Raw genomic sequence first — 26,534 nt, 5'->3', positions numbered from 1 at the left:
TTGGCTATTTCTTAGTTTTCACTGTCTTTGCTCACCGATGCAAAGAATGAAATAGCTGAAGGTCTGCTGTTTTGACAGCTGTGTGCACAGGCTGCTGAAAACTGCTCTCCTTTTAGGAAAAAAGGTTCTTACCCTCCTTCACCTCACTATGACCTTCTTTTCATCTCACTTGCATACAGCAGCATAAAAATAGAACATATACAATAACAGTGTGATAGTACATGAGTCTATTGCATACATTAAAAAGCACAAATCACCCCAGGAAAGGAAGCCTGCGCTGTCCCTTTTTTACAGCACTCCACTTCATCCTCGGCTGCATAGGTCAGCTTGCTGTCATACAAACCCCTGGGTACGTGTTGGACTGAACAACTTTCACATCAGCCCTCAGTTGGTAACTGGAGTCTGAATCACATCTCTTCCTACAGAAATCCAGCAGCTCCTCTGATTGATTATCTCCAGCCTGCTGTGTATTTTTTTTTACAGAAAGAAGAAGACAGAAGTTCTTCCAAGGCCATGTTCACACCAATCCCAGCATTTGTCATAAATTCTGAAGTTTAGCTTAGGTCATTCTGGAAAGTTAGACCAATAATGTTCAACCTTAAGTAGTATCAACAAACAAATCGTCTGTAAATCATCCAGCAATCCAAAAGGGAAGAATTCCAAGCTTATGAAGCTTTTCAGGTGCAGCTTTGACTGATATTTATATGAAGTCATTTCATTATGAATCATTAAATTAAAGGTATATTATATATAAGAGCTCAAACTGTAGATATCCAAGATAACTTAAAGTTAAATACAAATCGAATCCAATTGAAAACAACAGATAGTTTGATGTTGAAACTATTGGCTTATTCACAGATAGTAAAAAGGAGAAGAGGAAATACTGAGCGTCAGATTATCAAGCATTGTTATGTTGTCAATATCCAAAGTGGTTTCGAATAATATATAATATAATTACCAAAGATACAAAATAAAGTGTATTGCAGCTTCACATGAGTAAGTAGAAGTCACGATCACAGTAAGTACGATGACAACATGCGTTACTGTTAAAATATTCCACCTTTAATCACCTGTCTTACAGTAACTGGGTTTTGGGATCTACCGTCAAGTATTTATGACTCTGAGAGAACATAGGTCCCTTGTGTATATCATATAAAGTTTGTTCAGCACTCAGACAGCCTAAAGTTCACCTTACTTGACTGCTCAGCGTCTCACAGACTTCAGCCAGACATGTCATTTGTGGACTCAGCTTTCACTTTCCAGTCAACCATATACTTTATACAGGGGAAAATAAATTGGTAGAAACGCTTCTTGATTTACAAGAGACAAGCCCACACAGAAGATATAGGCTTCAGAGCATAATGGCATGAAAAAAAATTGATCAATTAGGCAGGAACACCTGCCAACGAAACGAGAAATACATGGCAGGAAACAACAAGTAAAGCATAGACATGACAATTACACAACCCACCAATTAAATAGACAAAATTATCCCAATTTGAGTATCCTCAAAAAATATAGATTATGTAACAATTCGCTTAACCTTTTCACTAATGCATACAGACTGTTGTGCAGACCTGCAGTCTACTGAAACTGCTCCAGGAGAGGAACCATATATCCGAGACGGGCCACATCCATGAACAACACAATAACTCCTCACAACTGCATAGTACTGAACACCGTTTCCAGGTGTGTACTATGCAAATAGGGATTGCTGGTTCTTTTACACTTCAGCCCAGGTGATCAGCACCTAGCCAGATGTTTATTAATGAGGTGTTGCGCCGGGTGCAACGCGGTGCATTGACAGTTCTGAATGCGATGCCTCTTCGTGGTCTCATTGCTGTGTTTCCTCAGGGCATATAACACATGAAACCAATGAAGGCATCATTACACAGTCTGGGGTTTGACAAAAAACCAAGTCACAAACATTGCCTGATTACCACAGTAGCTCTGCTCTCATCACTGACATTTTTTGTATTATTAGAGAAATTCACGAACTTGTTCTGGATTAGGCAACAACTATTCTGTTTCTATATTCATGCTTAAACAATAAAAGGCTCTGACCTGTTTATTTTTTGACAAAGGCATGAGTCACAAAGACAAGTGGAGGCCATGATGACAGATGTAATACCCAGATATACCCAGATCCTGATTGTAATTACCATTTTCCCACCCCCTTGTCTCACCTTGTCAGCAATTCCAATTAGCATGCATCTTCTGCATCAAGCAAGGTAGCAGTTAGAAATGTAAGGATGAGACCAGAAATGTAATCAGTGCCTCCTCCTCCTGGTAGAGCACGCCATGTGAATACAGTAATCAGGTAGACAAAAGATCAAAGGACATTTTCTTTGTCATTTGCGCTGTAATATAATGTTTCTCCTTTTTGAGCTTTAGGTTGTGTGTGTACTTTTAAATTTAATATTTCACATGTTGTTGTATTGAATAAAAATGTGTGTAATGAGGTGAAATGATAAAGCAAGGGGTTACACTGCGTACGCTTTTGGTTCTTCTGATTACAAAATGCAAGCGCTCACACCCTCTGTGTAATTTGTGCTAATGACAATAATAAGTGGTAGAGGATGTGGTGATAACAGTAATAGCAGTGAAAAGGATAACCATACCATAGTTGTGGTTGCATCTTTAATTTTACCAGTAGAAGCAGCACAAGTGACTCGCAGTAGCAGAAGCAAACATCGGCCTTCTCCTTAGTAATCATTGGAATATAATAATCCTAAAAATATGTGTGAGGAGCAGTAAGTGAACAGCACTTCACTGCTCTCTGAGACACTTATCTCGGCCGAGCGCTCTCATTGATTTGTGGTTATTGTGACTTGAACACTTGAAGACGTGGGTATACTATACAAGACAAATCCCTATTAGCGTTCGCTCTGCTAACAAGGATTATTTTTGGGTAGAGTTAATACAATTTATTTCAGTAAATTACTGAATTGGAATGGTATAGCTAATTAGGCCTCTAAAATTGATAAATTAGCCTTTATTCTAGGTAGTCACAGACCTGGGAGGATACAGACACAGAAGTATTACATGCCAGTGCAGCAGAGTTCATTTGAAGAGCCACCAGCAAACATACCTTGACCTACTTCAAAAGCTTCATTTTACAGTGGCAGCTGGACCTGGACAATACCGGGTCTCTCGACCCCCTTTCCATACACTTTCATCTCTAAAAGGGGCGAAGCAATTGTACATGTCATCATGTTCAAACAAAAGGCTGGAGTGCATTTTCCCTTTCAGTTACTCTGCCAACCTTCCAAACCTGTTAGACTTCATGGCTGTAGCAGCAGTGACATTAAAGGATAAAACACCACCATGATAGCAGTCATTGTTATAGCAACTGCTTCTTTTTACAGGGAGCTGAATGTTATGTGACAAATATATAAAAAAAAAAATTGAAATGGTAATTAGTCATAATCAAGAGCGTTATAAGACGTCAGGGTAGATAATTACAGCAGAGGAAAAATTGCATAATGGCAGATCAAAATTCATTTCATCTAATTTGTTAGATAACTTTTCTTGGTGCCTTTAATGGTGCACTGCGCAAGTTTTTAACATGCCTATGAACAGAGACAGAACTCTGGATATAGCAGTTTGCAAAAGCTAACATGAGTTTTCAATGTACTTTAAAGCCATATATATACGATTGTATTTGTAAATATTAGACAAAACAGGCTTATATTATTAAGTTATGGGGTGGATGATACCTATGTTCATAATTAAAAGTTATTACTACAGGCAAATATTTAATTTCTGTGCAGTAGTTCATTTGACACGAGGATTTTTTACGTGGGTGGGTGTTCATTTCTATTATTATTAAGTGAATGCCTTGGGATTTGTATGACCTTGAAAAAAGTGGCCTACATTAAAAAAACAAGCACAATTTGTTCAGAAAATCAAACATCTACATATGTTTCAGCAGCAGTCAAACTGTACAGCTACATTCTTGTTAAATATATAACTTTTCTTATAAAATAAAATTATGGCAACTTTTTTGAATGCTTAGTTAAAAAAAGACAGCAAACATTGCTGAGAGATATGTGTGTATCTCAGCCTATACAAACCACTAAGCTCTTCAGAGTCTCGTTACACACACTGCAGGTTTTAATCCGAGTGCAAGAGGATGAAGTTAAAACATGATAATGCGGGGATTACTCTCATCACAGTTTCACTCCTTTGACCAAAACAAGGCCTTTGTTAATAGGACATCTTTTCTAGATTAGCCTTTAGCTAAGTCATGTTAAAACCACAGCAAACTCTTAAAAACAGCTCATAGGAGGGAGCAGGTGCAGCAGAAGATGATGGTGAACGTCTGTGAAGTGGCCCTTTCAAAGGAATTTCACCATTTCAGTCCTTGGACTGGCAACAAATAATATGAGTGAAGTAAACCACTAAGTTGTCCTTCCCTTCCGCACACACCACTCAACATGTCCTCCAGCACTTTACCTCAATTTGTGCCACTGGAGCGACACAGTGGCCAGCACTAAACCTTCACTTATACTGGGAATCTAAGTAGCTGTGTGAGTATAAAGAAAACAACACTTTGACTTCATCAATTATGGGTTAAAAATAGAATTAAAGCTATTCTATGCATTTTTTTTTGCTTTGAGGCAAGAGGTGTGTCTTTTATCAACCCCCTCAGTTGGTCAAGTTCCCACTCCTTACACTTGTCACTCATCTTGATGAGCTGTCTGCTTTGAAATGGCTTGTAGCCTGAGGGTGAGCTAAACAGCATTTATACAGCCATCGAAGGTGTAGAAATACAGGCAACACAGCAAATCTGTGAGCAATGCCAACGTTCATCTAATACCAGGTCCCGACTGCATCACATTTTCATTCTGCTCTGTGTTATAGAGGTTTTCAACACTGCTGTGGCCAACAGATGTCATGACTGTGCCCGGATCACGCTCTCACAAGATTAAATGCGATCAAAATCGCTGTAAAGCTAATTTCAGGCAAACGTTTGCATGTGAAATGAATTTGTTGCGTAATTCATTTGTTGTCATATTGTAACCAAGCGGCAATCTCCGGTGCTAAAGAAATGAAGCAAGCATGGAAATGCCAAAAACTGCAGTTCCTCAAATTGCCACTGTTGGTTGGCTCCAAAAGTGAGTCAATGTTTACAGCCTGGTACATAAACATGTTTATTGTCTCTTTACCTAATTTACCTGCTCATTAGTATCCATTATATTAAAAAATTATATTATCTGAAACATGGATGCTTTGAGTGACAGCTAGCCGCAAGCCGTCTAACTCCCTGTCAGCAACCAGGCTTCATCTGGCCCCACTCAGCTCCACACAGGCTCCAACTCTTTGCTGATTCTTGGATCCGCTGGGAGTTAAGTGGAGTCAGGCACAGCCAAGATCGGCCACACTGAGTTTAACAATGCCTCCATCCATGTTGTATAAAGTCTATGACAGTATTTTATGGTACCACTTTAAATATTTAAAAGAAGACTTCTGTTTTTCCATCATCTCATCATTCTGCTCATGTCTGACTTGGTTCCAGTCTATCAATTAACTATCCCACAATCTCCATGTTAGCTACATTCATTACTTTTTCATTATAGCCACAGCATTTACACGTCACGGCCTGCAGCTATTAAAACATACCCAGACCACTCAAAACTGCATTGGGACCAGACGAACCTGTGGGAGTGTTGCATTAATGCAAACCACTACTATAGAGCACATACTAAATTATAAGAGCAAAATCTAAAAGATAATTTCCTGCAACTGCCTTTTTTCCCTCCACTAAGCAGCGTCACAGGAACGTCTCATTCAACATTTAATGTCATGTTTACACGTTACTATTTTGAGAGCTAGTTCTTTGTATTAATAAAGTATTTAAAATAACATTGTCTTATTCGTTAAGAGAGAAAAAGTGGACAGATTATGGTAAAGATGTACAGAAAATGTATCATAATAAATGCACAACTTTTCTTACATCCAAGATCCATTGGTTGGTGTGGTCACTGTCAAAGGTGCATCATCTTTTCAGTCTTTAATGAAAACAGCATTTAAAAATGACCTGGGTTAGAAGACATAAGGACATCTGTTGTGAACATGTTTCATTTTCAGTTCAGTAAAGCATTAAACTTTACTGATTTTAATAATATTGTCTGGTTTCACAAAAAAAATGTATGGTCAAAGTGGTTAGTGGTCCATTTTCCACAGAGGTGAATGAGCACAAGAAAGAACTGAATGAGATCAGGGTTTGGCAAAAAAACCAAATAAAAAACAAACTGTCTAACAAAGTTACTGAACAATTTCACATGGTTAAAATGACGATTACGTCATCCTTCTTATTTTCAACATAACTGTTGCAAATATATTGCAAATACTGCTTTGCCAAGCGGCAGGTGGTGTTCCTGTTGAAGGAAGCAAAGCAGGACTAACTGAACATCCGTGTGTGTAGTGTGTGTGTGTGTGTGTGTGTGTGTGTGTGTGTGTGTGTGTGTGTGCGTGTGTGTGTGTGTGTGTGTGAGAATCAGCAACCAGACCAAACCTCCATTATCAGATGAAAATCCTCTCTGCTTAGAAAAATAATGCACACTCATTTGACATTTTAGGGATCTAATTGAGCCAAGGATGACGCACTAAAAATACCTGGCAAGCTAAGCTGGCAGAAGACATTCATCAACCAAAAGAGATGTTTAAACATGACTATTAAATACATGCCCCAAACTGAGTTTCATTTATGACCTTTAACGGACTATTGCTGAATATTACGGTGATCTTTAAATCTAACTAACCAGTGAACGAGACATACGCCCTCTCACACATGTACACATTTGTCCAATACTGTACTCCACAGCCTATCAATCTGTATCTGAATAGTGTCTCCTGTAGTCATGATGTCATCTACAGACAAATCCTGGAGCTGCTTCATAGACAGTGAATAATGACACAACTCCTGGGACGCTGTGAGAGCACCCGTGGTGATTTTACTGGGACTGGGGACATTTTCTGAATCACAGCTGAAAGCCCTACATTCAAGTAAAACTCATTTAGATGCAATATTTAAAATGAAAATCCTCTGAGCCGCCAGCGTCATTCATTAATTCAGTCTCACTGGATCAGCTCCAAAAAGGTCACCTGGTGACATCATGATTCAAGTCTTGAAGTTCACATTTACAGCTAACAGAGGCGCTGTGTTTGCTGTTAAAAATAATCTGAAGGGCATAATGTATGTCCTGCTTGGAGTGGAATTTTTCTTCAAGAGTGCTTTTAGTTCTAATAACATTTTATATGAAGTGATTATGTGTTATCAAATAGCCACTTTTCAACAATCATTTACACGCAATTCAGTCTCATTTACAGTCTGACATGAATGAGCAGCCTGAATGCTCCTGATCAGGCTTATTGTCTTTGATGAGCTTTACATGCACACAATCTTTAAATGGAACAATGGAGGCTATCAGCAATCCCAGGAGAGATGACATCCACTCATCCAGAGCCTCAGTTATTCACAACAATTCTCCATTAAGTGTAAATGCATGCACTAGGGTTGTAAAATCCCAGCAATATTCAGGGTGGACAAATATACTGTTTATTTGTTCAGGCTGTATTAACCATGTTATATGCAGACATAATTGTTAAAAGACTTAATTAAATGAGTCGACTTGTTTACCAAGAATGAATTGAAATAGATACCTCAAAAGTCCTCAATTATCATGTCCACTCAAAAAACATCCCCCATGCTAACAGCTAGCTGGCTAAAACTACCAGAAGATGTTATCAGTGCTATAAATTGTGTACTCTGCTTTAGGCTACTATCTGCTGGTTGACTGGAATATGGTTAAAATATTGAATATATTCACTTCAAACAACTTCTCACTGAAAGCCTGTGGTCCTTAGGCTCAGACAGTGCAGTAGTCTTTGCAGTGTGGGCTGCACACGGGGTGTGATGCATGCAGAAGGTTGCAATTCCTAGAGGGGTGCAGAAAAAATATCTGTACATGCGATGGAAGATTGCTGGATGCAGTGTATGGTCCTGATCCCAGCTATATGTTTGCAAAAATCGTTCGTTTGTTCGATTTTCCATTTTAAACTTGGTTTGAATGGACAGTTTCTCCCAATGTACACAAACCCTAAAGATTGAATTTCATCACTATTTCATGAACTTTTGTGAGTGGGTTGATATTCAAACCAACTCCAGAGGTGACGTCTATTAAAACAGGGTCACTGATGGTTATCCACATTGGCAATCTAATTGGTGTAAACACTATAAGCATAAGTGTTAAATTCGAAGGCTTCAGTGAGCTGCGTTCAATTGGTGTATTCATGGATCTGCTCACTGCTACTTTGGATGCTTAACCGTCCATTCAGCTGGAAAGGGTGTCTCGAAGTTTGTGTCAAATCGTGTCCCAAAACCTCTAAAATTGGAGCGAAAGTGTAAGCATGATGATTGCTGCTACTGTCTGTAACAGAGACAATTAAGGTTATTTTTGGTAGCCTTGCAGTTAGTCATCACTACAACAAAAACACAAAACTTCTGCCCTGACAAATGTTACTCATACACCCTCAGACTATTTAGCATGTATTAGTGCGAATCCACCACCGTCTCCCACACAGAGACAGAAGAGACGACTTTGCTCTGCCCACGCTTCACCGGTACACACTCACAGAGAATGTTTGTGTAGATTAAAAAAAAAAATGTGATTGTCACACAACACATGAGGGATTCCAGGAGATAAGTGCATATTTTCGAACTGTCCTCACACCTGACATTCAGCTGGCTGTGACAGTTGAGGCAAACGATGTGTGAATGCTCAGAAACTGTTTCCTATTCATTATTTGAACGCTTTATCCGTCTCTGTCTCCTTCGTCACGAGTGACATCCCAGAAACTACTGACCCAATTTTGACAAAACTTGGCTGAGTGATGTGTCTTATTCTTAAGAACCAGCCTCCACAGAATTACAATGATTGGACTAAGGGGCCCTACAGCAAACAACTGAAATCATATCCTCTGTCTTGCTCGACATACAATCATGATATTTTTGTAGAGATGCAAATCATCACATCAGGAGAAATTTCCCAATACTGACCACATCAACCACCGCCAATTACACATCACAGTTTAAAGTCATGATAATACAGACCCAGCCTTTAGCACTGAATTGTCTGTACATGTCATGCTTACTATATTGACAGTTCTACAATACGTTACATATCCATATGACCTGAGGGGAGGTTGGTGTTACAGCTGGGTGAGATGGTTGCCAAGTAAGACACCACTCTTTGATATGGTGTGTCAACATCTGGATACGTGACAGCACCAGACATTTTTGACGAGATGTTGGGACATTTTTTTGTGGCGACAGAACCAGGTGAGCCACAATATGGCTGTTGTCACAATATGAAATTGATATCGAACATAAAAACATGCACATTTACACAATAAACGAAAAATTTTAACATATCTGTGGTTTGCAGAAACCTACGTTGCCAAAACTAATTCTCTCATTTTTGATCTGTGAACTCCACCTAGATAACAGCGAGTTTCCAGCTCCTGGCTTGAGAGCGACATATCTTCATGAGAGGCTTTCTCCATCCGCATCGTGTTTGCAGAGTATTTCTTCTCTCCGGTTGATGCAGTCTCCTGGCAGCACAGTGTTGTTTGAGGCACCAAGCAACATTACAGAAACTAATTTGGTGGATCTCTGAATGTTTGTGCATGTCTTTTTTGCCCTGTGTAACACTGTCTGTTTCACAGTGACACCAACCGTGTCATGACAAAAAAGCATAAAAAACATTTTAACCACTATAGTAGAAGCTATATTTAGTGTGATAAACCAAACAGTTGACCAGCCGGCCTGATTGCAGCATGATGTCAGGTTGTGTTTCTCCAAAAGTTTGTAATGTTTCAGCTTTCTGCAACCCCTGCAATCATAAAAAAAAATGAATGGGAGGAGAGGCAAAACAACTAATCTGGTCTGAATGAAGCCTTAGTGAATTCATGACATTTCAGACATAGCGCCCCTAACAGACGGATAACTAGGCTCCCATGATCTCTGATGACACCCTCCTGCTACCTTCAACAGATTTTTTAAAAATGGCATATGATTAATACACTGTGATTAAGTAGTGTAGACAAAGCCGTTCTCTACAGTGTGCTATCCTGACTTCAGTGGGTCTCCCGACAAGCAATTATCTCTTCTGTACGTTTGGTTCACCCTTTCTACCACCTAGCAGAGCTGTCTCAAGTCTCTCGCTGCCACTTTTCACCCCTCAATGGTTTTAATTGTCCTGATGACCTCAATCAAAAGACAATTACCAAAGGGAAGAGCTGCACAGGCAATTATTGTCTTCACCACGAGATAGAGCACACCTGAATGGAGCTAGCACTTTCACAGTGGTAAAATTACATGTGCAGCCAGTGATGACTGTCGTGATGAAGAAGTGTGCATGAAGTATGCGCCTGAAATGCTTATGTGTCCTAAGAGAAGACTGAATATGAGAAGCCACAGACACTTCAAAGCCAGATGAGCAAGGTGCTGTGGTTTGAAGTGGCACACACATGAAGTTGTGTGAAGGAATTCAGGGCAAGCCGAGATGAGTTGGAAAATAGGTTAAGAAGGAATACAAGAACAGAGACATTCTTACTTCAATATTACTCTCCTCTTAAGTTACTGAAACAAGTTTTCTCTGAATTTGTAAATGATGTGGAACTTGCCTCTCGGTCTGCCAATTATTGATTGTGCAGATAGTCACTGCGGTAAAAATGAGGCCCATTCCATAAGCTTATATCATCATGAAATGCATTTTCTGACAATGTTAAAATCCATCATTGTTTCAGGAATCAATGAGGGGATGCAGGCTGGGGCTGCTGGAATGACACTCATTCCTGGAGTGAAGGAGGAGTAAGACACAGAAGTGTTTATCATCTCTGCAGCTGCTGGGGATCATTGGAAGGGCACACTGTTATTTTGTGTATTTATCAAGAGTTGGACAAATCACAATGTCACGAAGAAATGAAATATTCAAAATCAAACAAAATCTGCATCCCCGCTGAGGCAAATTAGAAAATATCACTTTTAAATGTCACCTTCCTCGCCATAATACCAGCACATTCCCACAATCATCTTTGGAAACCACTCAAATTATATGTAAGTGGCCAAACGCATAATATCTTAAAATATAAACAAGTGATATACGCCATATCAAAGCTTTTCTACTCATCCATCTCTTCCAAACAATGTATTACTGTACGTTATTTTCTAAATATGTCAAGTCATTTTAATGTTGGATTAATTGCAGAGGCCATCCAGAGAATTACACTGACCTGAGCTGGTGATGGTTGCCAGCGCAGGCAGCACACATCATCATGACGCCTGTTAGAGTTAGAAAATTGCCGCAAGTGTTGTCTTCAAAATTCAAGTAAAGTTAAGCAAGTGAACATGTTTTTCTTTTTTATATGTACTGCCACCATATACAGTATATATACATTAAACGAACATGAGCATTATTGCCGATGCAAAATCAATGATCCCAGGAAATTCATGATCCAAAACTTCCAATCTACGACCTACTGGCGTTGTGAGTACTACTGCATATGTAAAAAAAGTCTTTTGTGGCTCCAGATGAAGCTGCATGTAATCTGAAAAGCAGTCCACTTGTCTAGCATTGCTATTACACTGTTATAATCATTATGAAAAGTCTGGAAGCAAATGATCAAAATTGATACAGCAGAACCAGAGATATCGCCTCTGTCAGTCCATGTATTCTTCCTTTTTAAATCAATGTGCCTACATTACCCACAATGCAGTTTAGCAACTCACTGACAACCCTGGAGAAAATTTATCAGATTACATGCAGCTGCCTTTGGAGCCACAAAAGGCTTTATGCATATTTTTTTTAGATTAGCAGTAGTACTCCCAAAGACACACTTCAGTGTTTTATGTTTAATTGGTGGAGTTACCCTTTAAGCACTGAGGCAGGCAGCAGCATGCTAACATTCTAGATAAAGTGATAACGAGTTACATCACGCCACTGTAACAACTACAAAACTCATGTCAAAATACAATAAAGCTCGGACAGCTTTTTTTTTTTGTCATATTACATCTTTCCAGCACATTTTTATATGATAATAATTCACTTGATATGAAATGTGATATTCAGATAAGCAAGTAAATAGATCTAGTCTTTATCTCTACTCAAAGTGCCATTTGCAAAAAAAAACTTGAAATGGATCAATAAGCCTCGGATGAAAAGTTTCTCTGGAACCGACTGTGGCTGAGTCATGCTGGTACACCCAACCCACTCCATTTTATTGTGGCAAGGGAACTGTGTTCCCTCAGTTTTCTCCCTTTTAGATGCGTGCACAGGCAGGCAGCAACATCCCCACCAAATATCAGGGTTCTGTTTTTTTTCATTTGAAATAAGTTGAATTTTTTGCTGCTACAGTTTAAAATTCACACTCAAGGAAACCCCTAAAGAAAAAACTATGTTTCGTGCATGATGTTCAGTAAATCATGGATATAAATCAGTTTACTGCCATCTCTGCCATAGTATTTTATTGTAAAACTGAGTGTTGTTTCTCTAAGAAATCCTTTTTAGTCAAGCCTAAATAGTATCGACACCAGCTTACAGAGAGCACAGCAGACATAAGCCGTGATTTTTAGTTTGTCCTTTGGCCATTTTACACAATTAAAGTTAATTAGCTACACTTGATAAAAGCAAGTAGTCTAGATCGGTATTTCAATGAAAGCAGCCACCGCATGACATTGAACAAACTAAAATTACAGTAGTGCTTAAAAGAATAAGGTCTACAGCCTAACTTGAAGGCCAGTGAAATCAGTAACAATCAACTTTCCTTAAATCTTTAATTTATTGTTTTGACAAATCAAACTTTCAAGGTCGGTGAATAAAAGCTGACGCTGGTGGGCCAGTAGACAAATGCAGCAAATAGGAGAAGGTGTCACGGATGTTTAACTGGTGAAAGGTTTAGAAAGAAAGTCTTAAGAGTGAGCAAAAAATAAGCATCAGTCCATATGACGTCTGATTTCTTCCCATCTGTGACAAAAAGCAGACTGAGGAGCTGGAACTGCACTTGAACACCTTCAGCCTTCAGCAACAGCCTGATAACCAACACCTGAGCTTAATCAAGGTGAACGCTTCAGTCCGGGTCATCGGATCAAATGAGCAGCTGGTGATTTGTTGGGATGGGTTTTACTTTGTATGTTCAAAATATTTGAGCCATTCTCAGGTTGTGCTTTCAGAATTTATTTGATTTATCCTTTTTTTCATCATTTATTTTTTTATTTTAACTGACCTTTCATTTGATTGATTTTGATCATTTCACATCCCTTTCCAGACTTTCCATCTTCCTTACCAGTATCATTTCAATCTCATCAATCCCTTTTATTCCACTTTAAATCAGAACAAGAGCTCAGTCAGAGATGTGTTACTGATCAGAACTTTAACTTAAACCTGTCTTGTGTTTTCAAATATTGTCATTTTGTAGATGATTTTTACACTGCGTGTTCGAAAACCTTCTCTCTCTCACTAACTCTCTGTGTGCTCACAAAGCTCAAACTGTTCCCCTGGGAGGATTCACCACTCGCTCTTCTATTGTTTGTCATTTATGAGCGCTGTCTCCCACATCTCAGAGTGATGCAACTTTCCTTAGAGATCTTTGAATGTTTGATATTTACTAGGTTCAGCGAGATAAACAGAAGGCTCGCCCTTTGCTTGTGTTCCTGCTCTAACTCCAGTAGTAGTATGTTCTGATAAAACTCTTGCTTCAAAAACACAGCAGTAACATTACTGGACATACTGCCGCATCAGTTTTTCTTTAGCTGACTGACAAAAAATCATTATTTCTATTCATTGTAAATCATTTGTGAGTTTTGCTGATCTGATTGATTACATTCAGAAAAAAAAAACAGCAGCCGAGTACCTGGGCAGTGAATTCATACGGTCAAAAGATTATTAGTTAGTTATAAACAGGATTCCCATGAGGAGATTTAAATCTACACCACATCACAAGTTCATCATTTACAACAAACAGTGCAGACACCTGTTTGTTCCTCATGGTACTTACTGTCTTTTCTGCTATAAAACCAGTGGCAGTGTTTTACTCTATCTTATCTGAATCTAAGTTTGACAGCAAATTAGTTTGGGTTTTCTTTTATATAACACTTCCTGCAGGCAGAGGGCTACTCCATTACAAAAGTAGCAGAGAACAGTTGTAAGAAAGCAGGTGTGCAGAAACTAGTGAGCAAAGGCTGGTGGAGTTAATGGCTGACCAACTGTGATGTTTCTATGCTGTTAATAGAAACTACAACATTAACATTCCTGCACCTGCCTCACAGTAAAAGCCAGATTCATCGTAGCTCCACATGAACGCATGGCTGTGCTATTTGTTGTTCTCAGCGTCAGGTACTGCATCTAGTTCTGAGTAGGTATTTCTCTGCTGTAAAAGAAGTAATGAAGCAGTACTGCACCAACTCTTGTTATTGTTCAACATACACCATGTCACCCAAGAATTCACACCCATACCATCCATCTAGATGACAATAAGTTAATGGGGCAGCTGACCTTTCTCTTAAGAAGAGAAGAAAATCAGCACCTGAGAAACTGCTCACAACATCAGAGCCCACGTGTAGCCCTGAACGCTTAAATTAGCCGACTCAGCTGTGTGGAGCTTTAATGTACCGACGATCATAGGGCAGCACGCTCACACGGCAGAGGGCTTCAAAACAAAACCATCACGTTTCAAGTTCAATTATTTATGTATTCATTCATAATGAGCATGTCAGTAATACTGCGTCGTCTCAAAAACACAACACAATGGCAAAGTCGGCAACAGACGATTAGATGATCAGCAGTGACCCAGTGACACGGCTTGGCCTGCTATCAGCTCGGTGCGCCCGGGTCGTAATCCTTCAAAAAGCTGACTAAACCTTTTGTTTTATTCCATGTCTCGTATCAGATGAAGGGGGCAGACAGGTCAAGCAACGTGGTTAATTTACTGGGTCTGAAAAGGCTTGTGGGGCTCCATCTGCTCAAGCTCAATAAAATCCCTAATTTGTCGACTATGAAATGTAGCCTGGTATGAATTACATTTTGCAGCCCCTAATTGTTGTAATTAAAATCCTTTTCCTCACCACAAATGACACACATTTACAGGATGACACCTATGACTGCCAAAGGGCACAGATAACCCTCAAAAGCATCTCATCCTTTCAAGGTCTTAGACTATTTTCTTTCCTTGGAGAAAATATACAAATTAATCAATTCATTCTGACTTTAACACAATGACAAAACATTGTTTTGCCACAGGCAGTGGCTGGCACACACTAAATAACACATCAACCCAGAAATATCCCTCTGGTATATCCGTCTGTGTTGACTCAGCTCTGCTTTTTAGACAAAGACGCCGTCTTTTTACTGCAGAGGTAATAAAAGAGGCTGTTTGGATCCTGGCAAAAATGAATGTGTGGTATGTAAAGCATCATTTTGATCACATTTACATACAGAATATTTCAGGCATCTACTTCACATCTGTGCACACGAGGGATGTCAACAGTTAACCATTGATCAGTCAACTGCTGAGGATTGTCAGTCTATAGGTTAATTTACATACAGACGTGCTTTCTACTGAAGTCTTTCAGAGCAGTCTGAGGTCAGACGTGAAGTGAGTGCGCTAAAAGAAGCTCAGTGTGGGAGCATTTCCTCCAGAAAGGCAACAAAGTCAACTGTAAGTTAAAATGTGTGATGCTGCTCCTCAGTTCAGTAGTAGTTCTGACGCTCTGCTGTACCACATTGAGAATCAGCACCTGGATGCCATGCTTGAGGATGGCTCGAAGCCAAACATCACATTGCTGCTAGCCGGGGGGAGTAAGTGTGATGCGCTGGTCCGAAGTGATATGCTGCAAATCAATGTGCTAGAGGGCCAGAGATTCAAAGAGCTAGCTTGGTACCTCGAGCCCGAGCGTGTTACTCCTTCTAGAGCTACCATGACACATGGAAAAACAAGTCAGGCTAGCCAGGGCAGACATGCTAACGTTAGCCTTGACAAGCGACTGCTGGACAGCTCTCACAAACAAAAGCTAACCTCACCAGATTCTTGTGTCCGACCAACAGTCTAAAACCCAAAGACTCTTTATTTACTATCATAAATAACAAAGAAAAGCAGCAAATCCTCACATTTAAAAAAGCTGGAAAAAGTACATGTTTGAAATTTTAGCTTAAAAAAATTTAGCATAAAAAATCAATAAGCTGGCAATTTTCTTTTGATTGATATGGCAGCTATACTGCAGACACACAGCAGTTTTGAACATCTGAAGCTAACAGTGGAATATGTCCCTCTTCACAGGGAGCGACACAGCACAGCAGGTTCTGTGTGTCTCACAATTGTACTTTAAATGAGCTCGGCTGAAATTGAGATTTAATGAGTATGTGATCTGACACAAGAGGGGACTGTCTCAAGGCTCATTGTTGGATCTCTACAGCTCAGGTCAGTGCAGTTAACACACCCACTTATGAATGTCTCACTGCTAACAACAAAAAAAGGCTGGCTGTTTAAAATGAATTAATCTGAATCCAGACAACTGAGGTACGGCACCGGTGAGGTTTTATTCTGTCAAGCAGTGCTGCATAGGGAACGGCACTGATGCTGAATGTATCAGAATGGATACGAAACAAAAAGAAACAAAATGTTGTTTCACAGAATAATGTAACGGATGATTGGCGAGCTGCGATGCAAAACTCAATGGTTATGTCTCAATTTAAATCACACACTATCTGTGTCTTTGTGCCCAAAGTTGCTTTTCTGGTAACAGCCAGTTAGAATAACAAATGAAATCAAAACAGCAGCACTGTCAGCTATTCAGCCACATAAAAGTCAAACTCTGTCTGGTGGTAATCACATTTTCTCACAGTTTCTCTCCCTTGAATGTTCCAGAATATATATATATATATATATATATATATATATATATATAATCTCTTTATCATTAGTGTATACTGATTATCGGTATTCTCCAGGAGCTACTGAACAATGAAACAGCAGAGGTACAGCTGAGATATCCCCTGATCTTTTTAAAAGTCCCTTTTAAGAGTCTCGCATTGATGTTTCAAGATGCTTTTAATCCTGATTAAAATTCATGATTTTCATTATGTTGATATCTGACTGAATGCAGACAATTAAAGTGAGAAGTGGAGATGCACACTGAGTGGCAGTTTGGAAAGAGGAAACAAACTATTAGACTTGTGGAGAAGTAAAGGTCGCAGCTAACATAGCCATAATGAGACCTGATTTCTCCTGCTCGAATCAAGAGGCACAGGTTGCTATGGTAACTATACTATAGACCATAATATTAAAGCTAGTAGTAAAGGTGATTGTCAAAAAAAAAAAAAAATACAATCTCCCTTCATCCTCTCAGATTGCTTTCATAGAAATGTGATAGTGCTGTGACAGAGACAGACATTTTTAATGTGCGGTCACTCTTCAGGAGTCATGGCTGGAAAATAGAGCGCAGCAGCCACTGAAATGTAACCATGGGTTTCTGTGTCACATGCTCACTCCCAGTGCAATTCCTCCCAGTCCCATGGCATCTTTGTGCCAATGATATAGTATAGATCTCATCAATTCAATCCAATTTATTTGGAAGGGATTTCCACCGTCTGGCTCCCTCAGTGATCGAGCGTCTTCATCTCCTCTATGAAGATCCAGTGATGTTATGTGCCGGTTAACATCAGCAACTAAATTGGGTATTTGAGTTTCACTTTAATCTATGATCATTAATAGAAACGAACAAATTATAAGTAATAGTTGAGATAGATTTGATTATGGTGCATGGATAATTATGTGAGTAATAAAATTTAAAAAAATAAGATTCAAAATTGGTTTTCACTCATTGAAAATATATTACAGCACAACATTAGCTGATCATATTAGATTAACAGGAAACATAATCAACAAAGAAATTGATTCTTCGTCTGGCTGTTTTGACGACACCACATCTCATAATGATTTCTTGTGAGAGTTATTTTAAATCACTAAATAAAAATAATCTGAAAAAAGGCATTTAACGACAGGTTAACTAATTAACAGCGAGGTTGGTGGTTGGATGTGGTGTTACTGTGGTAAGTCCTGAGGACGGGTCATTACAGAGCGGGGCTGATAAGTTCATGGCCTCAGGGAGAAGGACTTGTGTTATACAACTCTGGTTACATGCAAGTGCAGGTCAACTCTTTAAGTGATGATGCAGAAAGTTTGAAGTTAATAACTTTTGTGGTATTTCTATTTTGGGTTATTGAAAATTGCAACTCAGCACTGGCTGAGAAAAGCCCAGAAGTCCACAGTGGTGATGGCTGCCATCCAAGAATGCAGATTTGAACTCGTCCAGCGCCCCATTCACCTGATTTGACACCCTCAAACTACTACCTCTTCCTCTAAATGAAGAAGGAGCTTGCTAGTCGCCACTTTGACAGTGATGATGATGTTATCGCTGCTGTGAACCACTTTCTGGGGGTCCAAGACTACGGCTTCTACAAAGAAGGGATCTATATGCAGGAGGGGGCTATGTTGTGCCAGTTTATCTGAAATTGGCTCCTTCTACCTGAGGCCACAGACTTATCAATCATCCCTCATAGTTATACACATACCGAACGCATTTGATATTAAGCTCTGTGGCGTTTTAAACCTCTAGTAGCACTCTGAAGATGTTTCTCTATGAGTTGCTTCCTGTTTTGTTTATCTTGTGCACACATGTGTATGTGAGTAGCGTTTTTAAACACTTTTAGAAGTCAGCTTATTCAACACCCTCTTGAAATTAAAGTTAAACTCAGTCCAACGTCTCCAGTGAGACCATTTCATAGAAATAAACTAACTTGGACCAATTTGAAGCCCCATCAAAGACAAAGAGAGGTGACATTCAGCAAGTCTTCTGAATTAGTTTGTATTTTAATTTACATTTCTTCAAACAGCATTGTTCTTTCATCCCATGCTGTCACATCACCCATTAATCTCCCGTTATATCAGCTATCACATGTATTGATCTGCAGGACTGCTGGAAATGAGACGACTCAGTAAGCTCTCACCCGGTGCTCACAGGTTGCTTATCTTAACATTTTATTATGAGCTAATCATTTGAGAGACGCTACAAGGAAGGTTGAACTTTGACTTGAGAAATAAAATGTCAACCATGTGAATAAATTACTGCACAAGTCGAAATAATGCCAGAGATGAAAGTGGACGAGATCGAATATCAATCAGGGACAAACCAATGTTTTCATCCAGTTTGTAGCATGATGATACATTTCTTTATTTGTCAGGAACAATGAAACTCTGCAGCCATGATTCTACCCACGTCATGCTGACGGCTGGTGTCATAAAACTGTGTAAGACCAAACATCAGCATTCAGCACCCAATAGTGGCTTTGAATAACGGCTTCACAGAGCAGCTTTCTTTGCTTTATTTCCTGCAAAATGCATCAGTGCTTCTGTCTTATCCCAATGCCTAATGAAGCTTCACATCATCCTAATATCTGGAGGACATTTTACCGGTATTAAGTCCCACATTTGTTAAAGCATGCATTCTGTATACTGATGCATTCCTGTAGAACACAATGCCATTTTCTGGTTAATATCGCCAGCTCGCATTTACTTTATGTATGGCTAATGTATCAGATGAAGCTTTTCATCAGAGAGTCACTGGTAGAAGACATGAAATCACTTAACATTATCATTCATACGAGTGCTGTTATCTCATAACATAACGGAACAAGATAGAGAAAACTATACTACATCCACCTCTCTTGGGTAGAGTAAATCCAGTGTTTGTCACAAGACACCGAACAGGGAGGTACTGCACAAGTACAGCTAAGCATGGCAGCCCTGTTAGTTGTATTCTGACAGATACCTCCATACACATTTCATCTCTCGGGAGAAAGGAGGCATGAGAGTGGAACGTAGCAACTCATCACGAGGCTGCAGGACGCATGACTTAGTACTGTAAGAAAGGTGACCGCAAAACACTCTTTCTCCTCTTTTAATGTACAGGACTGCCGCTGCCTGACTTTCAGAAATGCCCACTGGGTTGCAAGCGATGTCACAGTGCATCCTCATCATGAGCTAGTGGACACTAAGAAGACCGTAACTACAAAAAACATCTGAGAAGTACTGAACAGTGTTTGGACCTCAGGGGTTACTTTTATGGGTTCAGAAACTGTTTCAGCTCTCAGAGATTTGGCATTAAACTCTAAATGGCATGTGTGGTTTATAAATAAGAAAAGCTTTGAAAAGCCTTTTAACAGTCTGTCACAAGAGGCAAACAAAATGTTCCTCAGAATGCTTACACACCTAATATGCCACTTATATAAGAAATAAATGCATAACTATACACTACAGCGGGTGGGAATGAAAAATCCTAATAAAAAAAGGGTGAATGATGCAACAACAAAGGATTTAAGATCCAATAAATTATGGAAAACATAATCTGTGAGGATATTGTATATTATTTGTTTTAGGACATGCTTTTACAAGAAGCTGAGAAGCAATTCCACTTTAATGAGCTAGCAAACAGGATTGTTAACCAACAGGGCCTGAAGACACGTTCATTAGGGTTAAAGATCAAAATGTAAAAAGGTAATTCTACATAATTGGGTATAATAACAAATGTTACGTGAAATTTCATTGACCTCATGAGGTGCTGTGGATTTCTGTGGCGTCTACACTTGTTGACGCTTGCCCAGAGTGACTCTTGGAGGATTGACTTATTAAGATAACAGTGAAACAGGGAGAGACTTGTAAAGGTTTGGGCTCCAGTGAATTTCAAGAGGGATAAAAACAACGCCCCCAACTAATTATTTAGGGGATCAATGCCCCGTCTGAGGTAATGAGAAACAGACAGAACAACATTGTGAGTGAGATGCTTTCTATTACTGTTACTGCACCTAAAACCAGCCTGATTTTTCTAACAGACTGACTGGTCATAGATAAGGAGAGAAGAACACACTGCCGCCACGAGTTCAACAAAAGATTAAGCATGAACCTTAAATGCCACCCCCTTTTTATGTCAGGGACGCACAAATCATCAAATCATAGGACAAATCATATTTTCACTCTCGCTCACAAATCATATTTTTTCACTTTGTTGAACCTGAAGGTCAAAAGTACGTCAGTAATCTCTCATTTTGTACTATCAGCACGATGCAGATATAGCCTTAGACCCTGTATTTGGCTGTATTTGACTCCCACAAAACCGCATAACCCATTTCTACACCTTCATCTCACTAATCTGTCTCGAGCATGAGATTGTTAGACGTTTGGAAGATAAAAAATCAAAGACTGTTGTGCTTCATCATGGCCCTGGAAGATAAGGCCCTTTACTGTCACATAAAATCAGGAGCTGCCTACTGAAAAACACTCCATCCTCAGGCTATTCCCCACCATCACCATCACCACCACTCTCTCCATACCATCTCCACAAATACTTGACGTTCACTTCACTGACAAACTACTTCCACAGACAAATCAAACCTACTAGCACCTACCTCAACACATGAGGAATGTGACTTAGGAAGAAATCCTTTGTGTGAAGCGTGCTACTGTGCAGACTTTAATATAACAGGCTAAAGGTTTGCTGTGTTGCTCAAATCTTACATGAAATCAAATACTTATTTAAAAATGTATTACATGTTTTAAATCAGGAGTGTGTTTTCTTGTTTCAAATAATATTTAAACACACGCGGCCTTATTCCAAACATGCAGTTAATAACCTTTAACGTTTCCCAAACAGCCATTAAAAGCAGTGGCCTGCAGGTATTTGTAGGTAACTTGCTCAAAGTTAATACAATGAGGACAGCCCAAAGACAAACAGATAGAGGGACCGCATAATTTACCGACCTGAGGCGGTTGGATGTTCTCAAACCAGAAAAGTTATCACAGACATTTAGATAAGCAGCTAACTACCGAAGGAACTGTGGGCTGCAAAAGAGAGAAGCGAGAAAGGCCACACATGGATGCCGTCATGTCACTCATGTTAATTACATTACTCCTTAACATATGTACACATTCATCGTGGTGCAAGGATTTAGCGCGCAATCTGCCGGCTGCATCACTACAGCCAGATCAGAGCACAAACAGAAATGCAGGATGAAATACGACGCTTTCCTTAAGAAGAGAGCGACACTGTTATCAGATTAACACTGCTTACTTTTGTAGCTCACACATGCTCTCGTATGACAACATCAGTGTGTCTTAAGATTGTCTGTTTGACTCATTGGACATCAAATCCAACTCATTCATAACAGTGACAAGTGGAGGAGGGCGCTGAAAGTCAGTCTTTCTTACACAGATGCTTCTGAGCAATTATATAAATTAAGTTGTCAGATGAGTCCTGAGGGACGTTTGTCTTCCAGGCTCTGAGAGACCAGCGGGCCTCCCTTACACACAAAGTGCTCGATAGGAAGGCAGCCAAGGCAGGGTTTTTCCACTGTCAAGATCACCAACAGCTCTCACATGAAATAATTTCTTTAATCTCACAAATGCATGTCATCTCACATCTTACCAGGGAAACATGCCCAGGACCTACATTCTTAGTCACTGTTGTGTTTAGAGAACAAAATTACACTCTTGGATTCTCTGGACAGCGAAAAACATGTTGTTTACAGCTTGCAGGATGCCCAACACGACACAACACACACACACACACACACACACACACACACACAAACACCACTTTCTTTTGTCAGCGTAGAGGAATATACCCACAGTGCTCTATATACTGACTCTAATCTCTTTGTACAGCCTATGCAGTGTGATACCATATCACTGTCTTTGAATATCTGTGCTCGCATTATATATAAAAAAAAAAAAAAACATAGAACGTGTTGAATACGAAGTGCGATCTGCAAGACATTTTTTGCCCATCCTCATTTTATTAGTCTCTGATTTGTCAGTGGAAACAGGACTCCCCTGGGTGCCATTGCCTCGTTGAGACAGTTTCTATCCCTAGCCTCTCTCTTGTCACTGCTGGTATGCATTTTTCTTTTTTTTTTTTTAAGTGTCTCAAGGGTTTGCCTCCACTGGAGTTGTCATTTTCAATTAGCCGTACCCTAACTACATGTCTGTTGGCCCATGTCAATAACCATTAAATTAAAGAGGATGGGACAGCTGTAACTTCAAGACATATTCCATTTCCATCAAGGTTAGCCGATCTACTAATTTGCATTTCATCTCACACACCTGCCTCCAAGTGGATTTACAAACATTTTAAAGCATGTATTGCAAAGCAAATAACTGATTTACATCCGATAAGGATGGAGGGGGGGGGGGGTAACCTCTAATTTGTGCCAAGTGAAACAGGCACAGCTGTTCAGCGCCTCCATCTATTCCCCTGATATGCAGGTGAAGCTCCGTTTGATTAGGAGCGTGTCTGCCGACTTTGCATCCCTCGGTGAGATTGGTCAATTTTTTTTTCACATGATCTCCGGAAATTTAACTAAGCGGCGGAGTGGGCTGATGACAATCGTTTAAGCACATTAGGTCTCATGAAATACATATCTGGATTAACATTATGGCAAATTATGGCCCATTTGAAATTACAAGCATGACTTCAAGTTAGGCTCCCGTCATTAAGTCTTAATGGAAGCTGTATAACACTAACAGGAAACGATGGCCGCATTAGACTCTGACGTCAGTTACATGATCTTAGCGCTGATCTACAGGTGAGACTCAGACATATAGTGATCACTGCACATGTGAAAAGACATTTAGCATTTTTTACAACGCACAGGCTGCAATTTATTAATTTGCTGTTCCTGCCTTTTTAGTGAAATTAGTGTGTGTTGTCTTTGTTCCTGTCTCTGTGTCTATTCCTGTCACTGAAAGCAATATAAAACCAGAAACCAGAGTCAGATTCATTGTAAATAGTGTAGATATTCTTGGTTGAATAGGAGTTAGGAGTTGGGGTCAGTAAAACAATCAGAAAAGAAGTCAAGAGAGAAGTTGTGGAAGAAAACAACATGTCAAATGATCACGCTGAATCAGCCAGAATTTCTCTTCATCGAGGCAAAATTGAATATCGATCGCTTCCATGTTGCAAACGATACAACACAGCTGCAGTACAGTGTATATGTGACATGAGAGTTGAGGATAGATGTGCTCAACTCACAATCCATCAACGAATGTGACTGAAAATTGTGCTTGAAGCAAAAAAAAGACAGAGTAGGCTACTTTCACTCTGTGCATATCCCACTCTCACTTACACACATATGGACTGTTACTCAACCGTGAGGTCATGACCCATCGCATGCGTCACAATTCACAGGACAGGAGGAAACATATTTGTCTTTGAAAGCCTCTGAGCCACATGCTGAAGATGAACATCTGTCATGTGACACCATATTTGACCGAATTTGTGTCAAATTCTGTCGCGACTGAAACACCCCAAAAAACTAGTTTCTGTATTTTTAGAGAGGGAAACTGGTCCAAAAGGTTCACGGCTTAAATCTTGAGGAGTCTTTAATATTAATATTGACACACTTAGTGACTTTAAATTAGAAGCTAGCCTTAAAATAGTCTGATGTTTCTTCCACGTCTCTGAATGGACCTGCACTGGATATGAAGAGAAGTCTGAGCAGCAGGGGGATTTACTGACAGCAGACACACTTCAAAAGGTTGTATTTTCCTTTGGCACACTCTATTCTATCTGCCACCGCTCGGCTAATTGCTGTCATTGAAAAAAAAGAAAGTCACACAAACTTCAAGAATATAAAAAAAATAATGCTCCTAATTGAATAATGGCTTAATAATACGTCTTCCTCATCCCTCAACACAGTCCGCAAAGCCAAATCAATAAGATCAAACAAGAGTCCCCCCCCAAAAGCCACAGAGCCAGACCCAACTGTCACCAGCACAGTCAGATGATAGTTACACTGAACATTCAACCGCAGAGAAGCCACAAAATTAGAGTTGGGGAAATTTGCATATCTCTGATTAGATAATTCCTGTGGGTCTACTTGTGTGGTAAGTGGTGTGTTAGAAGCCTCCTGCTCGGCTAACCCAAAGATGCACTCCCCCCCAAAAAAACACACAAAAAAGGACCCTGCAGGAGAGCTCCTGTCTCTCACAAAATATTTTCATAGGTCTGTTTGAGCTCCTATCAAAAGCAGCAACACCTCAGACCCTCTTCAGTGTTGAATGCGTTTCAAAGCATCTCTGGTTTCAAGGCTGCTGAGGGGTTCAGCCTAGGACACCTTTAATTTGAGCTCAAAACCAGGAACGATTATTTCAACTTCCCCCCGAAGGCGCAAAGAAAAGACAGCAGAAATGTTTCATTCCACATCAGTTTGTAGTGTGTTTGTACAGCTCGACTCTCAGCAGCTCCATCGCCCACATGCTTCATTTCCACTCAGCAAAAAGGGAGAAGTTATCGCAACAACATGGGGAGAAATTAAAACAGACTGGAGGAACATCCCAAACTATTCAGCTCCTTTACAAAAAAACAAATAAATCAAGATTATTACCAGCAGCATTGTCAACACAACTTGTGTCTCTTTGAACAAGCTGCGTTCACTCACACAGATGAAGCTGCGTTAGAAAACAACACGTAACGCTTTAAATGCAGTTTACTTACAGAAATACAAAAAGAAAGTCGTCCCTCGTCTCACTTTCTCTTCTCTCTCCCGGATGATCCCGGCTCTTGTGACCGTCTCTCCCACGCGAGCCGAGCGGCGGAATGGCAGCAGTATTACGGATATCAAGTCCAGGTCCTCGGTCTGTGTCGCTCTATGTGAGCCAGCGTAAACAGTACATCCTCAAGTACAGACGAGCGGCAGTGGGATGGAGATGGTTTCGCTCGGTGTGCGGCTCTGTCTCCCCTCCTCCGGAGCTTTTCCTTCCACTTCAGGGAGCTTTGTGCCGGAGCTGTGCGTCGTGGTGGACGGAGGTTTGGTTTGGTCTCCTCTCAGTGAGTCTCCACCGCTGCAGCCGGCTGAGGCTCCTCTCTGCAGCGCAGCATCCCGTCTCACTGGTGCTGCTGCTGCTGAGGGGGGGGAAAAAAAAAAAAAAAAAAAAAAAAAAGGTGGCCCTCAGTTAGTTATAAGGAGTGGCATCGTATCAGTTTGTGCCACTGAGGAAGGCTATCCTGCTGAGAATCTGCTCGGTTGTTTATTTGCAGCTGTAATGTTAAAGTTGGGTGAATAAAACCACAGATCTCCTACCTGCGTGGGTGCAAAGGTGCGTGCATGTGTTTGTCCCATATCCACAAGAAGGTGCAATTAAAAGGCTGACATTAATGACATGCACAGCTGCTATTCATTCAGTAATAAAGCTGCCTTATCTTCCTTTTTTTCCCCAAGTCCAGTTTTAAGCATTTTTAGTAGCCTTGTATTTAAATTGATTATTTATTTGAATAGCTTTTCAGCAAACTTAGCCTGTGCAGCTTGTGTAAATGTATTATAAGGAGTCTTCAGCAGCTACCCCTCTCCCAATTTTGATATTTTTATTTATAAAATATTCATTCAGCAAGGTTGAGAATTCACAGTGTTGGCCAAAAAGCTCAG

General features: G+C 40.0%; 1 protein-coding gene across 3 annotated transcripts in view; it reads right to left on the bottom strand.

Moving 5' to 3' along the window:
* The window catches only part of cntn5 (contactin 5), a 105,532-nt gene extending 79,546 nt beyond the window's left edge, over positions 1-25,986 (bottom strand). For all 3 annotated transcript variants that reach the window (XM_084350613.1, XM_084350614.1, XM_084350615.1), the window contains exon 1: positions 25,607-25,986. The gene's annotated coding sequence lies outside the window, so the exon portion shown is untranslated. The remainder of the gene's footprint in view (positions 1-25,606) is intronic.
* Positions 25,987-26,534: the final 548 nt, after the last annotated feature.

This window comes from Pagrus pagrus, assembly GCF_965226575.1.
Source record: "Pagrus pagrus genome assembly, chromosome: 4".
Classification (NCBI taxonomy): domain Eukaryota; kingdom Metazoa; phylum Chordata; class Actinopteri; order Spariformes; family Sparidae; genus Pagrus; species Pagrus pagrus.
Note: the sequence above shows the minus strand (reverse complement) of the source record. Positions and strands in the feature narration are given on the sequence as shown.